This window comes from Hermetia illucens, chromosome 2, assembly GCF_905115235.1.
Source record: "Hermetia illucens chromosome 2, iHerIll2.2.curated.20191125, whole genome shotgun sequence".
NCBI classification, from domain to species: domain Eukaryota; kingdom Metazoa; phylum Arthropoda; class Insecta; order Diptera; family Stratiomyidae; genus Hermetia; species Hermetia illucens.
The window spans coordinates 128,136,806-128,156,751 of record NC_051850.1 but is presented as its reverse complement, the minus strand read 5'-3'; the positions used below and the strand labels follow the sequence as shown (position 1 = coordinate 128,156,751).

The 19,946-nt window shown below is 38.8% G+C and overlaps 1 long non-coding RNA gene across 1 annotated transcript in view; it reads right to left on the bottom strand.

Moving 5' to 3' along the window:
• LOC119647526 overlaps positions 1 to 19,003 on the bottom strand; it is a 49,782-nt gene extending 30,779 nt beyond the window's left edge. Inside the window, exon 1 of the long non-coding RNA XR_005248894.1 lies at positions 17,279 to 19,003. This is a non-coding gene — a long non-coding RNA (uncharacterized LOC119647526). The remainder of the gene's footprint in view (positions 1 to 17,278) is intronic.
• Positions 19,004 to 19,946: the final 943 nt, after the last annotated feature.

The window sequence follows — 19,946 nt, the reverse complement described above, 5'->3', positions numbered from 1 at the left end:
CGTAATATTTTTCCCTCATCTTTTAGAAGATAATTCCTCGAAACACCAGCTATATTTATCATTCCCCTAATTAGCTGGTCAAAAGTTGGGAAGTCGACATTGAAGATAGCAACGTGTGTATTCTTGTTGAGCTTGAGCTGCCTTGTCATTGCAAAAGTCACAGCAAGACTAAGAAACTTAAAATTAATACACGAACTATACAATTTAAAATCAGAAAAAATGTCAGTTAACACAGGAGCTTAAGGCATATATCCACAAACAATCTGGCTGTAGCGAAGGTGCGCAACGCGACAGCAAACAAAATTTCGATCCCTAGCTCGACATCATCACAGGGACGAGCTGCTCCGGTATTTGTTACCTTACACAATTTCTCCCGTCTCCCCTATTTATGTCTTAAAGAGCTGGTAAGAAAAATAGAGTAAATGTCGCGCTCTCTACCTAATGCATTGCTTTTTATTATTTTACGAAGAAACTAAAACAACCCCTGCTGTAAAGACACCATTTTAGATACGTGACAAAATGAGCATGTATTTAAAATAATTTATATTCAAATTTACTATTAAAGAAGTATTATAAAAACAAAATTTCAGTTTTTATAATCTGCTTTTCTCGATGTATCAATATGGTAATATTAATATCTATATTTCTTTGTGTTCCAAACCTATTTAGTAGAATATTAAATATTGAAATTATTTTTGAAACAATTTAAATATTTTGAGCTAAAAAAATTATTACACGAACCGTAATAAAACCGATTGAACTAAGTAAATATGTAACACTATTAGAGCAACAAGTTCTCTAAAAGGTATTCCAACGCATCAAATAAAGTCAATGATAATTTTATATTAGTTCCGTGAAAGCTGTAAACTATTTTCAGCATACATTCTGGCAATCACAATATTTCATTTCCAACCAGCTCGAACTAACTTTGCGTATATTATTTTCGAAACCACAAGGAGACTGCATATGAATCACAAACGTGCCATTTAAACATCTAAAAAATAAACCACTGTTCCCTTGACAGCAACTTTGACCAGGAAAAACACTCCTAATGGAGGGGCAACGTGCAAAAATACCATCAATCAAGCATATCTCCAACTAATATGCTTTTCATCTTCGCTTCGAAAATATTCCTGCATGTCAACGTGTGATCTTTCAAGACGACCAAAATAAAAATCATCTTTTGGGTTTATTCTAGTAGACGTCGAGTAAATGTCAATCACAACATTTGCACTTTTGGCTACATCTTTACAATTACAGGCGTTTATCTAAGCCGAAAGTATTTGGTTTCGGTACGCATGTCCAAGCTGTTTCCAAAATCATTGAATCGATCGCCAGTTGATCGCATATCAATAGTTCAGATAGAAAAGTATTTTTGGGACTTACTACACTCCTGCTCGCAATTGTGCTAAAATGCTGAGAAATTCGATTGTGTTGGGATTGATAACGCGAAACGCGGAAAGCGCTAGCGACTAATCTTTGCTTACGCAAATGAGAAAAATACGCTACGCAAGCAATCTGCAATCTAACGTAAGCAACAGATCTCGCGAAAGCGATCGCGTATGTGGGCTCAATCATTGAGAGGGTAGAATTTTCGTCATTAACTCGCGCCTTGGCGTGGTAAGTCACATGTCTCGGAGTCATCAAGCTCAGAATAAATATTCCACGATATACCAGATTTAACCCTCTCGGCATGAATGAAATTAGCCGGAAAATCCGAGCTTGACAGAGGGTTTTTCAGTGCATACTCTTCTTTCTGTTTCTATAATGAAAACTCAATTTTGAAGATTTTGTAGTCCAACTATGGAGCGGCAAATAATCCATAATCAGCATGAGAACTTGATCCCTATTAGTTGATTGAATATTATATATAAGAAATTCACTCCTACACTCAAATTTGCTCTTCCAATTAAAGTCAAAATCTCAAAACCGTAAGCCAACTGTCGAAAAGCTAATAAACGGGTTAAGATACAGATAACAATTTGAAGATATTACAACCAGACTTGTTGCACTCAGCTCGCGATTTGTTTGCTTTTCCAATTTATATACACATTTAATCCCGTATTCTGTTTGCTATACCATTCACATGAACGAGGGCATATGAACATTCAAATGATTTGCACACACGAAGCTTGAAAGCGAACCATTTAAGCCTCCACATACCCACATGCCTAATTTTCTTCTGGAAATAAATCCGTTTTACCCTAAACGTATCCCCAAGCATATGCCCATACCTGTGTACATTGTCTACCTAGGACCATCCTAGTTTACGCTATCCAAGGAAGTACTCCACACCGTCTGGAAGTTCCGCTTATCTCAGCAATAAATTTTATTTATTTTGACAGGTTAAAAAGCGGTCATGCGTACTGACCCGTCGGAATTTTCGAAAGTTTTCACAACCGAATTTTCAAGTGGTAGGATCAGAGGAGAATTTTGTTGATTTACTTATTGAAGGGGAGGAAGTTTTGACATTTCGAAAATAATAGACGTAGAACAGTTTTCGGGACGAAAGGTATCCACCACTGTGCAGGAGAAGAAGGACATGTACATATGTGAACCAGACGAAGGATTCACCGGTGTGCTATTTCGATTTTCGATTGTGGCGATGAGTGGAAATTGTGGGCGGCGTGGTGGCGGCCGCGACGGCGACAACTATGGCAACAGAAACATTTTCTTACCTTTGCCATTTTGGGGAAAACGAAAAAAATCATGCTGAATAAATGCAGCGGAAGAAGCACCATTTTCCCTAGGAAGTAATAGGAAATAGGAAAGTCCAGAGGCGTTCCTGTCAGTTTTTGGTTCATTTTCTGATTTAATTTCTAGAAATTTGTGAGTCAGTGAATTTGAAAATGATAGAAACTTTTCTAAAACCTAAACCACAATCTTCTAAAGAGACTTAGATACTTACAATACAACCATAAGTACAGGAAACTCAATCCTATTTGATAGCTTTTCAAGAAAGTTGACTCACATTATTTATACATGAAGCCGTTTCTTCATGAAACTGGATTTGGCCGTGCTGATTTGTTCTCGGTTTAAGCCAATAAAATCATTAAAGATAATATCTTTATAAACGTCTGAAGTATTTCAAAGCCAAACAACCTTATCGTTCAAATTTTGCGGATTCATTTTCGGTTCATTATCAGGTTATTATTTGTTGAGTGTGTTGCACTTCGTAATGGGATTAGTTGTTATGACATTGAGAATTTTTTTGTCGAAATATTACTCCGAAGGATTTGTCTATATACTATATCTAGATGGGGCCAGGAAAATGGAATGGAAGGAATGTTAAAATCCTTCCAAACTCAATATCAAGTTTGCCCTTAAGAATTGCATAATAGAAGATACTATTTGACTACTGACCTACTTTTCCCATTATTCTCCTTGCAAAACTGACAAATATTCAAGTGACTAGTACCTCTTGATTGTTGACGAGGATTACTTTCGTTGAATTACTAACTAAGTAAATACTGGAAATAAAAATACAAGCATAACTAAACGTGACTCGAATTTCTCGGTTTGATTTAAATTCCACTTCGGAAGGTACATTTGGCTGAATCTACTCTTGCACTGGAACACTACATTGACTTGATATCACCAGCAGCACCAGCACCAGCACCATATTGGATCAGGACCTTTAAGTGTATTACAGCACTTCATTCAAGACCATAACGGCACATTACAGTACACTGTAGTCAACATTGCGCTCGCCCGAGATAATTACCCTGATTTGACTCAGGTACTCATTCACAGCTGAATCGATTGGTATCCGACATCCAGTCACGATAACAAATCCTTCTACCGCCAGTGTGATTTGAACCGCGTCTTTGTGTTATCACAGCCTAACGATCTAACCACTTGAGCCTTCCGGATTTGTATATATATAGAACTCTAAATTTGTCCTAAAATGTCTGTGCTATCGTAATTATTTGGCATTTTTAAGTGGTCAAGAAGTAGAAGTGCACCTTCCCTGACCGCGTGCTTAAAGGTTCCTCCATTCTTTCAGACGAATTTCCGTTACTCCTCTGTGATGCTTCACAGAATCTCTCCGAAAAATTGGGACATAGTAGATGGTGAGGAATGACTAATTAGGCGGATGAACTAGCATGGCCACCTGAAGTGCGGAGAAGCTTTCTTTGAACTAAATCAACGCAGAAAGTTTTTGAAAGGTAGAGAAATCTTTTGAATCGTCCAGCACTTATTTTATCAATAAACAAAGCAAGCATCATAGCCTAGCTTAAAGGAAGGATACTGTCGGAATATACTGTTCCCAACGCAGTGTCAGGTCCTTTTCGGGAGTATGTTACTTCAATTTTGTAATCTAGGAAATAGAGGGAATAGATAAATTTTTCTACGGGGTACAAATGTTGACTCACTTCCCTTTAAAAGACGCCATTTACAAGGACTAGAATATCATCGCATATGATTGGGAAAAGTCCCGATTGAATCATATTGGGATGGCCATCAAGCAAACGAAGCCAACTACTAGACGCAATTCACGCATCCACCCCATAAACAGCTTAGTGATGAACATTTAAACCTGAAGACTTGTGGTGGCAAATGCATAATCGACTGCAGTAGCCAAAGAATCCTGTGTCGTCAATCCAATACGAAGCTGATGACTTCCGCCTCGGAAGTTGAAATTGGAAGCAACTCTGACCAGACCTTATGTGTGCCCTCTTTAAAGTACTTACTCATATACTCTGAAACTTGGTTAGTTCGATTTAAAAATAGGAAAACTGACAAGAGCGATTGGTGACTCTTCAGCTCGATTGAAACTGTCTGAACTGATTAGCACACAAGCATGCAAGTATCATCGGATACTTCGTTGGAACTGCATTTAAATACTGTCGGACCTAAACAATTAAAATATGCCACCATCTTCGGTTGTTCGATAGATCTTTCCATGTGGTTGGATAGCCATTAGGAGTGTCCCCTATCCTCAGGTTCAATACGGATTTCCAATATGTTCTCTCTTCGTGATATAATTTATTTAACTTTCATACAATTTGATAATCAATTGCTACTATTGCAAAATAAGGTAGCATGCCATCGAAATTTCTACAAAGAGGACTCCAAATTGATTGACAACTTCATATCAAATGGTAGGAAGAGTGTTTAAATAGCTAAAAGCCGTAATATCCGCTGGTTTCACAGATTTCAAGTGTTTCATGGACTTGCTCCGAAAAAGTCCACAATGAAATTCTTGTTCAAAGTGAGTGCAGCAGTGTGAGGCCTAGCGTTGTCATTGTGTCACACTGACTTTACTTCTATCCACCAGGGATGAACGTTTTTTCTCCAACGCTGCCTCGGGACGGTCTAGCTAGGCACATTATACTTCCGGTAGTAGGGTTTGGTTACATAGTAATAGTTTCCAGTGAGTAAACCTTCGAATATGCCGCCCAGTATACTTTACGAGGGTGATACTTTTGATATCGATAATGTGGCATTTAAAATTTTTCTAAAGAGTCCACTTCTTGTCCCCAGTAACTCAATAGGAAAGGGAACCTTCCGTTTTTTGTCTATTTTTTTTGTAAAACGCAATTGTTCAAGTAGTATTCTTGGTTCCTGAGGGATAACGCTTCGGAAACCCAAAAATCAAACATTACAACATACCCCAAGGATGGACTTTTCGTTTCTGATTGCGCAGCAACAACGGTTAATTTATCCACTTCCACCAAAGTCACTAATAATTCGTTCCTATCAAGTTCATTTGGCCTTGCAGAACGCGACTGATCTTCAGTCAGTCCTTCCTCATAGTGAAAACGTCAGAGCCACTGCTGATATACATGTTCGCCGTTTCCTAGGGACTCCCATGAGCGTCATATATAGAGCGATATATTCAAGTCGATGGAAGAACTATTGAAATTATTTTCCAAAATGAAAACCATATTTATTAAGGTTTTGTGTAGGTAGGTAGGTAGGAATCAATGGCCGCTCCGAGGAGCCCACTTAGCGCTGTGGTGCGCCATTTTGATGCTACAAACTCCTAAGCCAATGACTGGGCTTTGAGAGCAAGGAGGCAAAGTCCAGCCTGCTCGTGGCGTTTGCGACGGAAAACGGCTCTCCCATCTTGCAGCTAGAGATCTCTCTCCTCAAAGAATAGTTTACCTAGTATCCGTAGTCTAACTCTAACTCTCTAACTAAAGCTCGGCAATCGCAAAGAGAGTGCCAGAGGTTCGCGTCTAAGCCTTCGCCATCTGGCGTCCGCGGTTGCTAAGTAGTGCGAGTAGATTCCATCCTTGAGAGTCGCTAGCGGGACACAGACTGTACGCGCCGAAGCAGAGGCCCTACTGGCATCCATCTAGGATGTTACTATGGTTATAGTGTCCGCTGTCTATGCTACATTGTATTTAATGCGCAGGCCTTGGGAGAGCATCTGTTGGACAGGACTGCAGAGCCCCGGTAGCACCTGCCCATGCGATTCTTTGTATAAAACATAAAATTTTGTGGAACAGTTGGAACTGTAACCGTTCTATATTTAGGTTAGGGGGCCCCATACACGCAAAAGTCAGCGTTTTTGTTCACTCCTTAGTAGAGGATGGGGCATCCACACAGTTAAATTGCGCTTCAGTTTCACTATCATCACACTAACCGCTGTGCAAGTGATAAGCTACTTGCAAAAGGGGGTGTACAATTTTTTTCGCCGAATATGGACATGTAGTCACATGAGAAGTCGCTACTAATACTTTCTGAAAGAGGTCTTAGTTTTGGCATCAGTTTTAAGGGAATAGGAGTGGGGCGTAGTGTAAGAGCCGGGGGTAGAAAGTGATTAACAACTTCACGGATCCATTCTCAGCAACCACCCTACCAAGACATTTCCAAATATCGTGGCAGACCTCATAGTATCCTCTATATCAACAACTGATCAAAGGCGAAAGTAGTATACAGTAGAATTCCGGTTGCTCGTATCGTCAAGGTACTGAGGTTTTAGTACTAAACATCGGGATTACCATTTATCAGGAGTGCAAAGAAATAGAAAGAAAGAAATGAAAATTAACTCTGAACCACCCAGTACGCTGTCAATGGAAACGCGTCTGAATAGTCTCCAATAACATTAGTAGTTCCCTCCCACTGTTTACCCTTTTTTTCTTAATTTCTAAAATGCTTTGGTTTTATCAATATTACATTTGCAATTAATCACTTTGAAATTGATATTTATAACCAATTTAAATTTTTTTCCACTTTTATTGCTGCTTTCAATAATATTAATTCCTACACTTACGCCTCGTTTTTACTCTGAAATCAACTTGATGATGTTATGATTTCATCAGCAGCGAAGCGAAGCAGTTGATCGAATAGCTAGAAGTAGTAAAATATGACTTTATGACTTTTCTCATAAAATTTCCCCGTGCCCATGCATATATGCATATAATATTAAGCAGATTTTCATGATTAGCTACTTGAATGCGCTGATATACAGTACGTATCTGAATCGCCAAGCTAACCCTCAAAATTATCTTAATCTGGACTTCAAAATTTGAGATTTTATCCCTTATATAGCGGATTCGCAATCATACTGTTGATTTTTTGGATATACATAGATTAAACAATTTACATGTGACGACAGGAAAATATTTAACTTTATTTTTAAGTTTTTCACAAATTTATAAAGATACGTTTCTTATTTATACATATGAAGATTTTGGGCTTTACTATTATCATTTTCGGTTCAACTTGATACTTTTTTCAGATTTAATTTTCCCGAGATAATTTACTTTCAAACATAGTTTTTCAAGCTATGAAACCAACTCCAATAACAATAAAATCCAACACTGTCTTACTCTGAATTGGATCCGGGTTTTATTGGCACAGGTAGTATTTGTTCAAATATGACATTGGCAGTTGTTATAAGAAATAATTAATTACGAAATTTACAAAGCTTCATTACTGCCTGCAAAAATCAACTCGACTGTTTATATATTGAATGAGGGCTTTGTGGAAAACCGCGCAATATAATAAACTCAGTTTTGATAAAAACCCATCCATTAAAACACAAGGTGGCTAAACATTGCATGTAACACACCCTAGCAATTAAAAAAAATAATAATAACGACCTCAAGCGGAAAATTGCTGTGATTGGTGATAATAAAAACTATATTTGAATTCTGTATTTAAGCGATTGATTTTCTCCGACTGCCTACAACTCTGAGATAGACGGCACACGGGTGCTATCTATTCAGTATTATAATTATCATATTCTTACTTTTTCCTAGTCTAAATACTCATATATTTCTATCTGTCGATATACGTACATATATGCATATTTGTGCATTTCTATGTATTTATGAACGTTCAAAACCCTTAGAAACTCGCCTTTTTCTCGAACACAAATACGGCTATCGCTTCCAAATGAATGATAAGTAATGAAATTCGATAGATAACAAATGTAATAAATTTTCAAAATGGTCTACCGATAAACCAGTTCAATAGAATTAAATACCAATATCGGCACACATACGGCAACCGAACCATTCAGAATATTGTGAATTGAGTTTGGCGCTCCAATATTCATTTGAAAAGAGACTGTTGAATCTGTACTTATTTTCTGGAGGAATTTGAATGAAAAGTGTTAATTAAATTGCTTTTGCTTTGGTGAAAATATCTGATGCCGATTACCCAGAGGCCGAAAGCATGCCAAATTTAAAATGAAAAAGGAAAGAATAACAATATGCCGCAGTGCAATTTTCAGCTCCACATTCCAGACGTCAACTTCTCATTTGGCAGGTGGGTGTGATAGCATTCAAACGAGTGCAGTTATTTGAGCAGACCACCTACGTAGTATTAAGGAAAACAGAACTGCTTAGAATTTAAGATAAAACGACTCTACTTGCATTTCAGGAAAGTAATTTATCATTGAGAAAACAATTCTCCTCGTTGCCAAGGAAAATTATGGTGGGGGAGTTAGTTGATTCTAAAAGAAATGCTGAGACATTTTAAAAATAATTTTACTTGAACTACATGCATATAAAGGAATGGCTTGTCTTCCGTATCGCATGTTCCCTGATTCTTCTATTTTACCCCTTATGATAAGGAAAACCCATTTCCAGGAAAAAATTGTTCAGATCCTTCGACTGATACACATAGGTATATACCTCATATGAATTCATTCAGAGATTGAAAATGAAATGAAAAATCTAAAGGTCGTAAGGAAAAACGCATCGTAACATTAATTTTCACACAATAGGTATGATTCTTCAGGTTACTATTCTATCATCGAGCCAGTTTACTCAAGATTATGAAGCAACTGTGATTCCCACTATACATATCGGTACAAATTACGTGGCATACCTTTTGCAATCAACGCCTACAGCACTGCAACCAAATCCGATCTCCACCTCCTCAAAGACAAATGCATTAAGTGAGCACCGGCGACTTTCTGCGGAAGTATAATGGGAGAAGGGTACATGCGCCTAAACAGATGAAAAGAGCAACGCGCTCACGATGCATGCCCTAATACCACCAATTGTGATAGTCATCCTCGGATAAAATTAAATTAAACTAAATTAACAGCAACGACTTCGGAAAGAGGAATTGGACTATTTTTGGAAACTTAGAAAGTTAGTTCGTCCAAGAAAAAGAGCTCCTTTGGAAAGTTTCACACCTCAGTGCTAACGCCTGTTAACTCCGAAAATTAAACTTGGCCAGTTTGAAAATGGTTAATAACTGGTTTGATCCAGTTACAGGCTTTTATACTAGCTACTGTTCATATTGTTCACCAGTAGCAAATACAAATGCCAGCAAATAGCAGAATCGCTTCTTCTTTTCAATTCGATAATTCGCTCTAGATTATTTCCACGTAGTACTGTTCATGAGAGAACAAGGATGCACAAACTTTAACAAAATATACTGTGATGCGATCAAAAAAGGAATGCATTAATGTAGACCACTACCTATCAATGCCAATATAGAAAAAAAACAAACAATATAATCAAAATACGATCTTGATACCAGCGGATCTAACCATAAAAGAACCATTATCAGTTAAGGACAAGGACTGCAGCCACATCAAAGGTAATCAGCCGTGCTTTACATGCACTTTAATGTGTTTTGAGGTCTTAGGCGGCAGTAAATTTACATGAAAAAAAATTTTTTGGATCTACTGTAACTTTCCTAATATTATCCTGATTTCCACTAAACTTTTCATCGAAGTGATCTTTATTATAGCCTATATTGAAAAATTCTATATTTTTAGGACGAACTCCAGAAAAACTTTCAAGTAAATTCATAAAATACATGAAAATATTTTAAATAATCTTATTTGAACAGATAAAGGAATGAGTTGTTGTAGGTTTTGAAGTCCCCACCCACTTGTCATTCACGTTGGGAAATTGGATTCCACTGCATGGCATAACCAGCAATGCAATTGTCCCCCCTCCCTACTGTTTGAACTATATACTGACTCTTTCGCTTTAAGATCACAATGCATACGGGTGCCAGGTCTGTACGCCGACCAAGTTCTTCGTTTGTAATAGTATCCTGCCAGCGTACTCCGACGATGCGATGCAGACAGGTGTTGACGAAGGCTTGGAGCCTTTGAATACCAGTGGGAGTCACTCTCAAAAGCGACACAGAAAGAGCGCAAGCACAAAACAGTCTCAACTTGATCTTGGTGTTGAGATAACTGCATTTCTACAAAAGGCAGTGAAAGCAGATCCAGCGCAGTTAATGCTTCGAGCAACAATCTGGTATGTTATTTGCCACCGTCAGCAGAAACTACGCTTCCTAGATGTACAAATTGATCGACGCCTTCGATGGTCTGCCCATTATTGGAGATAGGTAGAGTGTCATGACCCGTCAAACTGAGAACCGTGGTTTTATAGGTGTTTATCTTCAGGCCAAATCATTTCTATTTTTTATATTAATATCGGTTGCAAGATCCAATTCTGGCTTACTCCGTTTTCGACCCGAAAATCCTCCGAAATTTTACCTCAAAGCAGTACATGAGGTTTTCGCGATCATTTTAACTTTCAACTTCCACATGTAACTTTGTAAATATATTATTTATTTTACAGAAAACCTAATAACTGGTCCCTTTCCCCTAACCCCAATAATTTATTTACATTCAAACAATTCCAAATTTTATGTTAATTTTCAAATAGCGAAAACCAATGTGGTGCAAATGTATATTCACTTCATTGGCTTGTATCTAATTCTGGAAAGTCGTTGTTGTTTCGCAACGCAACGTTCCAACATAGCGAAATTCTTAGTTCAAGGACATGTTTAGAGAATCAGGAATGAATGGGACCGAGAGCAGCTGGTCGATAGACAGCAGAATAGCTGGACCGGTGGAGTTCGTTTTTGGTCACAGAAGAAGAAGGTTCATTACCTGGAGTTCGATCTTCTGAGTGTTTTTGGTAACTGCTGGTTGGATCTTGATCGCATCCACAGGATTGATTCAATTTTATGGGAATTTCAGTACAGGAGTTAGTCAAAAGCTAGTCAGAACAAAGTTATAGAAGGTGAAACTTTTACATTTTATGTGAATTTCGTGCAATCTAAAACGTGTACGATGTCATCATAACATATCACTTCAATCAATACCACAACAAAGTGAGCTCATATGAATAGGGGTCGCAGGAAAATTTCGTTTTAATTTTCTAATCAAATTATATATCAATTACTTGAGACTGACATATGTATGTATTTATATATATATATATATGTTAATTAAGCTTTGGGATAGTGCCTATTCAGGTGGATATATCTGTATATTAAACCAGTGGTATTCAATATACGTACTTTACATGTACATATGTATGCCTTTGTGCACGAAGTAAACCGGAAATATAAGTACGTTCAATTTATATACGTGCATATATAATACAGTATTCGGTAATAGGCAATGTTTGTTTGTTTAGAGTGAGCATAATATCTACGTCTGTAATATTTACGTTTGAAATAAATATGAAGGAATATTTGAGCACAGTACATCTAATAGGTAGTATCCACACTAAATAGTCCGAACTTGCGAACATATTGGGTAAGTTTATCCGTGCAGTTAGGCACTAAACTATGGATAGATACTGCAAGATGTTTAGGGTCTATGACGTGTACATTCGCAAGTCCCGACCATTTAATGTGGATACTGCCTAGTGTATATACTGTGATTTTAGGTTTTCAACCATATAAAAATCCACAAATGTACCTTGAAAATTTCGGGTATTCTGACTTGTTTTTTTTTACTGTTACGAAGCCCACGGACTATTCAGTAACGGTGTGTGGATGGTTGGAATCAGAGGAGGAGCCGAAAGAAAATTGAAGGTATTGGATCGTAGTTTTCGAGAGGAAGTTCCCAAAGGGCAATATTGACCCGAAAAATGCAAGCAGAGCTTTACAATAGAGATAATCCCTTCTGTAAAGTAGACAACAGTGACATGTTAGTAGGATCGTTCTCAATTGAAGATGGAATGCCTTTTCTCGTCATCGGTAATTTTCAACTGTTTATTGGTTTGAAATGTCAGGTAAATACAAAGAGTTAACCCCATAGCCGTGGTAAACGTGCAAAATTTTGCCTTGTTTGAACAGTTATTTTTTTAAATTTTTTTAAATTCAGGTATAGCTTCTGTGTTGGTTATTTCGATAGGTCGCGCGATTACCCTTCTGTGTTTATTGTTCAGGATCTGGTGCGGGCCCACGTACCGAAAAAGACATACAATTTTGGCATAATGAGTGAGGGATCGAAGTGCTTAAAGGACATTACCGAGCTTGCTGGCACAGGGGCGTGCAAGCAAGTGTCGACGGAGCGCTTCGATGGAGTTTCAATATTTGGGGACAGACCTCCACGATCGATAGTCTCCGGCGACTCAGGATGGCCTTTTGATCATCGCCAATCTTATTTGTCATTACTTGATACGTGGGGTGCTGATGTGGTCAATGCAGGAGGATCCGGAACGGAAACCAGGGAACAGATTATTCTCTGTCGATCAAGCTTTGGAGATGTACTTTGATGCGTTTCAGGATTATCATCATCAATTTTCACAGATTATTTAGTTGGATAGATTCTACGATGATGAGGATGATCCAGCCCAGAAAGTCTACAAGGGCAATATCTATGGTAGAAAAAGAAGACGAGGCAAACCCTGCCTGAGATGGAACGATGGCGTAGGTCAGGACGCCAGACGGCTTTTAGGGATATCGAATTGGTGGACCTCGGCGCAAAACCGGGATGCCTGAAGTTTCTTATTAAGGCAAGCCTAGACCAGATACCGATTGTTGCGCCGTTGATGATAATGAGAGATTCTACGAGCGAAATATATAAAACTTAATAATACGCAGATTTTGAGCTCCAACTCCCTTGTCGTCCACTTAATATTAAGGGTTTCTACTACTAGCTACTAACCAAGCCATTTCATTTTATATCCCACACTCCCTTTGGCCCGATTTCCATCCTCTCCTCAAACCCTTCCATATGCTGTATCTTCGCACCAAATTTCGCTAAAATGGGATCAATGAATTTTCCGATAAACTGGATAAGATAGGCAAGCATTTAATCGATTTTAATAGCCGCTTTTGCGCAATAAAGAATGCTGAATACGCACACATCACCTCCTTGTCGATTTTCAAGCCCCGGCGATAAAATTTTTAGTACCCACTGGATTAATTCGACTGACGGAAGTCAGAATAACAAACTAAGAGCCCAAGTCAAAATCAAAGATGAGCTTATGGAAAATTTCAAGACAACGTCAGGATTTAAGAAAGTAAATGACCTGGCTCTTATGCTATTCAACCTTTGATTGGAATATTTGATCAGGAACATTCCCGTTTACCCCAGAGTTGCGCGGCTGTTCAAGTCAACTCAAACAATTACGTACACTACATAAAGATAATGATATCCAAAGCCTTTTCCGAAGGAGATCCTTGGATTTGAAAAAGAAGTACATACCAGCGTACACGGATAACGCAAACATAATGTCACTTCTAGTACCGTTTACAAATGTAACTTTTTCGACTTAGATTCGATAGCAAAGGAAATTAAGTTGAAAATCAACAAATCTAAATCACAGATGCCTATGCAATCTCGAGCCAATGAACTACTAAAGCATAAACTACCTCTTCGTAAAGATGGAAATTAACAACAATTAACAACAAAGTCAGCAAGGAGTCTTCCCAATAGCAAATGAGATATACATATTACTCAGTAATGTAGACAATACAATGAAACGAAATACGGAAAAAGCACAAGAGCCGCATATATAAAACAACCATAAAATCTTCGTTACTACATAGACGCGAAACGAGGAAACCTTTGACCAGTAACGAAAACCTCAGAGTAGCGTATACTATACAACGGTGAGCTGTACGATCGTTATGATGAACCTTATACATAAACCCCCTGAAACTGCAAAAACTACAATACATATGGTACTTGCAACACACATACTACCAAAGAATCCCAGCTGTAGATTAAAGGAGCCGAGTCAAGAAAACGGCTTAGAGAAGGACCAGGGCCAGGAAGATCGTGGACTCAGATGGCACGGATAATAAGTCTTTTTGAGACTGTTTAATAAGAAGATGCGACTATTTAACGGTCCTGTCCAGGGATCAACCTCTACTGTCACCATTATAGAAGAATGAGGAATCAGAAAGACAGAAAACCAGAAAATATAGAGGAATGCAGAATAAGAAGTTAGTGGAAGCAAGGAAGAATAAGAAATGTAGAAGATTAAAAGAATATTATCAGTGACAGAGATCCTGGGATGATCAAAAATTCCTTGTCGTATAGGCCTGACGAGAAGGGGTGCAAAAGGAGGAACTTCCTCGTCCCTGGAGTTTTCTTTGGAGTCCGGAACAGAAACTTCAATGAAGAAAATGGTAATCAATGGCAAAATTTTCATTCAGGGCCGAATTTTTCCACATGATTTTCACCCCGGACCCGGACTTGCTCTCTATGGACCGCTCCCGTATCATCATATCATAATTCGTCTATCGGATCTGTCATATCAAGCAGAATCCAGTAAAGGTTCAGCACAGTTTATTTCATCAAATTAGTCGATACCATTTTATAACTCAAAATATATTGCTTGCCAAAAGGTTGTGCTTTATTCCACTTTTCTCCCACCAACATCCTAATACACACCCGATATAAATTCTTTAGGGTAGCTCGTATGATCACGAAAATCCAACATTCTTTCAGGTAGTGGAATAGGGGAAAAATTCACGATCGCAGCATTCATGTAACTCCCCTACTTGATAGTAAAAAGTAGACAGCTTGGCCTACGTGCCAGCAGCTAGATGAGGTGAGATGAGTGTACATGAACCACACCTCTCTCCCATAGATTGCTATTTGCTCCGAAACGTGCCATTGATAATCTTGACGTACATAATAAGCGATTAGCAAGTTAGTTTAGTCGCGGCTATTTGCGTATCATCACTATAAAATAAAGAGTTGAAGGTCAGTTCCATCAATAGTGAAGTTAAGATAACCAGCAAAAACTAAACACCCTTCAAAAACTCCTAGAATTCTAATATGAAAATGATAGCAAAAGGAGTTCTTCCAAGCTTTTCAATAGTGAGGCTGTGACAGGAGGGTCTGATCAAATATGTATAAGAAGTTTCTATAATTAGCACCCTGTTGGCAATAACTGGTTCCCAGCAGGGTAATATCACAAAATGAAATTTTGCATATTATTTCGGATAGTTGTGTCCCTTCAACGGCCATATCCTGGGTGAGGTGAAGCTGCAAATAAATATGCGAGCACTCTACGGCCATTATTGAAAAGGTTTATTGGGAGCATCAAGAATCTGTCGATGGTTAGATCCAAGGCTGTAAACCATCTACCACCTCCTAACTGCTTTTTGAAAATGTGTTACATCTGACCATCTATTGATCCGCCAAATTTGACATTTTTAGATGGTCTTAAATAATACTGTTCATTACTATGCTTTCGCCAGATCATCCTGTACATGTTAACTAGTGCACACGTTGTACCCAGGAGCTTCGCCAAGGGACTACCCTAAAAGCATGGTTGAATGACCTATGAGCTATGATGATCCACAGATCTCTGATATGGTGGAATTTCGCATTATTTTAGGAGATATTTAGTTGTATTTCCGCTCATATAAATATCCTAGGTACAATGCATGAAAGGCAGTCCCGAATCCTATTAAAATCGAGTAATCAAAGTGTTAACTGAATTTTCTAGAAAAGTATACTTCCCTTACGCTTTTTGGAAATGTTCACAAAAGTACTAATACGCTTTAATTTTTTAAAGTAAATATGTTTGCGCCACGGAGGTGCGATTACATTTAAATTGTCAATAATTTAGTTCTCAGCCTCAGCAATCATGTGCTCGATATGTCGGAGAATAATTTATCGCAACGTGTATCACTTCATATGAATATAATAAGAGTAAGCATACGTCACTGACGAGTAAAGGTTAATGTTTGATCAAAATCCAGTCCGCCAAATGTGAAAGATCGTTAGCATTCGTACGTGTTGATGAAATGAGCAAAGTTTGAAGTTATTTACCCGATTAGTGCCATTGATCAACTTGAATAGATAAAATATCACTTTCGTTCTTGCCTGCGGTCTTGCAGACGAACGTGGAGGCTCGAAATCTAGCCGACTCTGAACATTGTCTAGTGGCGTTCTCGTTTCAAGCTGTGCCTTAATCATTGGGTAAATTGGGGCAATAAGTGTTCATGTGTAATAAATGAACGAATACATAATTCTCGTTCGTACTCGTGTCATATCCGAAAGTTGCTAACATGTTAACTAGTGCACACAACCTTGTCCCTCAACAATAGCAACAATTTCGTGTGTCGCTTGAACAGAAGCTGGGACCCAAGTCCGTCAAATACACAATAATAAATAAACCAGTTTGGGCAGGATAGAAGCAACCGTCTGTATTGTGCGGGAACTAACCCCAAAAGGAGAAGAGCCATGTCGAAGAGCGACCCCGTTTCGTATCTACGCCGGTGGTCAATAATTTGCTCCTCACATTGTTTGCTTGCACCCCAGAACCGAGTTAGCTAGCACGAGTCGTAGCTAAACTCTGAAATGACAATTGCTACCACCCGCCACCCCACGCGCTTCACTCATAATAGTAGGCCAAGCTTCCCTATCCCCACCCCGCATTGCATCCTACACTGCTCGGTCGTGTAACTTCGAATTTGGGAACACACGTCCACTGTCGAAGGGAGAAATTTAGGGGATGTGCACTTTCTGCAATACAACAAAAACAAACGCTGGAGGAGACTAGTTGTAAATCACTCTCGGTCAATAGATTTTTGCGGACGACAGGCGTACGCTCATCCATTCACTCGGGCTACTTACCATTAATGCCACTGATTAGCGGATAATTGCTATCTCGTCCGCCAATGAGATTTTTTAATCCAGATTCGATCAGTGTTGGGGACGATCGCTCCCTGTCACTCATTTTCTCATAAAAATTCCTGGGGGTGAACGTGGGGGAGTAACTCTAGAGGCACCGAAATGCAGCGAGAAAAAACGACGAAACGAAAACACGAGGGAGGGTGTCACAAACTACGAATCAATCACGCGCGTCGCGGATATCTTGCAACTTTTTTGCTCTTTTAATTTGTGTAAATTGGAAGAATTAGCACCTTTTCAGCAAAAACTTTGCTCAACACTTAGTATTTTGCAACAATATTAGCACCACCACTAGTAATGTGATTTTACAACCAACTTTGCCGATGATAAGGTTAACTTTTGAACTAGATTTCGATTGGGGTGGCTCCCTGGGAACGAGCAACAAAACCGTAAAAGATACAACAAAACTGCTCACGATATAGGTTCCGAATTTCGATTGCACTGAGAGTCTGTCCGAATGGTTTCACTAGTCTCTGATTTTGCCGAGGATGTTTCCTGCTAGTGGGTGGATTTGGATGAATTCGAAATGAGTTAAAGTAGTGCATCCATTAGCCTGTGCGCTAAGTAACTTAAGGAATTTGGAACACGGGACGAAGACACTTGCGGCAAATCACAAACTTTTGAGTTTACTCAGGGGTTTTCTATGAATTTTCATAATTTTTCCGAACCGAATTGCTTCAACTTTCCCGATTTTGATAAACTTGTTTTGTCCCACCTAGTAGCGAGTATTCACCACCCTCTTAGTAATGGCAATGTATGCGTAGCAAAGTCCCTGCTGCCTGACACAGTTGGGGCTGTTTTCGAACTTCAAAACTGTGTGGACCCGATTGCTAAAGTGGTGAGTTTTCCGAAAGCTTGCGGAAAGTGCGATGCGTGGTCGTTGCAAAGGGGTGGAAATCGAGCCAATTCTACGCAGCTTTCGATTCAGGACTTTCGGTTCTTGTTATCCCTGCAGGTAGATGGCAGCGTAGAACGGAGTGAATGTTAGAGGAATTCGAAAAAGGACGTTCCAATTTGAATGAAATTGAATTGGCGGAAGCAGTTTAAGGCATGTGAAAAGTGCCGCGGAAATGAAGAAATTTTGCTACACAAACACTCCTTAAGTGACTCGTCGCGAGATCCGCGATAATTAAAGGTTTCGAGGAAGGAGACGATGAACTAACCGAAGTTCACCTTTTAACTCCGCGCTTGAGGTACACGATGTCCGTTCTGGACTCAATGGCCGGTTGATTGTACTACTTACTAGTAGTGACTTTTTTTAAAAAAACCGAATGCCGCTTTACTCGAGATAGTAACTCTTGTAGTACTATGAATTCTGCGTTTCTAGTTAGAAGATTTGCAAGAAAAGATACAAGATTTCGTTAAAGTATCGTGCGCGCCAACTCTCGCCGAGCACAACCCGTTCTTCGCCGCCAACTGGCAAACGTACCGAGACATAAAGACCTCACCAAAAATCTCAGAAGTATTCTCGCGACGCGTGTTCAAAATTTCTTAATCTCGTCTCTAGGTCCTAGCTTTTAGCTCCACTTCGCGGTGCTGCAATACGTTTCACGTCTCTCTAGTCATCACCGATTTTCTTTACATGTCGTAGTCAATATTTATTTTTGTGTGTAGATGATAAATTTTTCACAGTATACAGTGGAGTTAATTTTGCTTGTCACCGCACAGCCAACAGCACGAGCGCTTCCATTCAGATAGATATGTTTGGGGGTCGAGAGTATCTACGAATCCACGGTATATGTGCATACGAGAAAAGCTCCACCATGTGTATATACAGCACACAATTAGTAGCAAGCTCATGTGCTCCCCGGCTTCAAAATATGAATACAGTGGCGAATACTAGTCTTTGGACTAGCAAGAAAAATATGTTCGGTACGAAATCATGAAAAGAAGATACAACAAAATTAGAGAGTTTGCAACAAAAAATATGTGATTTTGTTCGCTCCTTTGTGGAGTGTAAGGCAACTACACAGTCTCTCTTTTCGGTTTGTTACTTTCTCCCTACTTGATTTCCAAAGGTACTGTAATCCAATTTCAGTATTACTATATTCAGTGCTGGGAAATGATAAGCTTAGAGCAGTTGGACAACAAACAAAAGCCAGGGTAACGAGGTCGAGAAGCTGATGCTTAGCCAGCTCGACCAGCCCACCGTTGAAAATTAAATCAACAATATTTGTATTATAGTAAACACTGATTCTGGCCGATTCAGTTCCACCTTATTTAAACATGGCATGAAACTACGGTTAAACCACACTGCAGACCATAGCCGACTTCCCACTTAAAATACTTTCCATATTATTTGTGTATCTACCATTTATACCATTTATACAAGTTTTCTCTCCTCTCTTCTTTTTTTTTTCTATTCCTTTTTCTGTGGTGGTTTTTTGAAAAAATCCAAGCGCCTTAACGCCATCAAACTAATTACCTATCTAGACCCCCACCTCCTCTCATAACTGCATTAGTCCATTGCGGAAAACTAGACGAATGGAATACTAATCGACAATTTATTGCTATTAATGCCATCTACGCTAGTTTTACTTATATTGGAATATGATATATTGTAAAACAAAAACCACCAGAGCCTCACCGTTGAAAACAAATGTTCTACCAA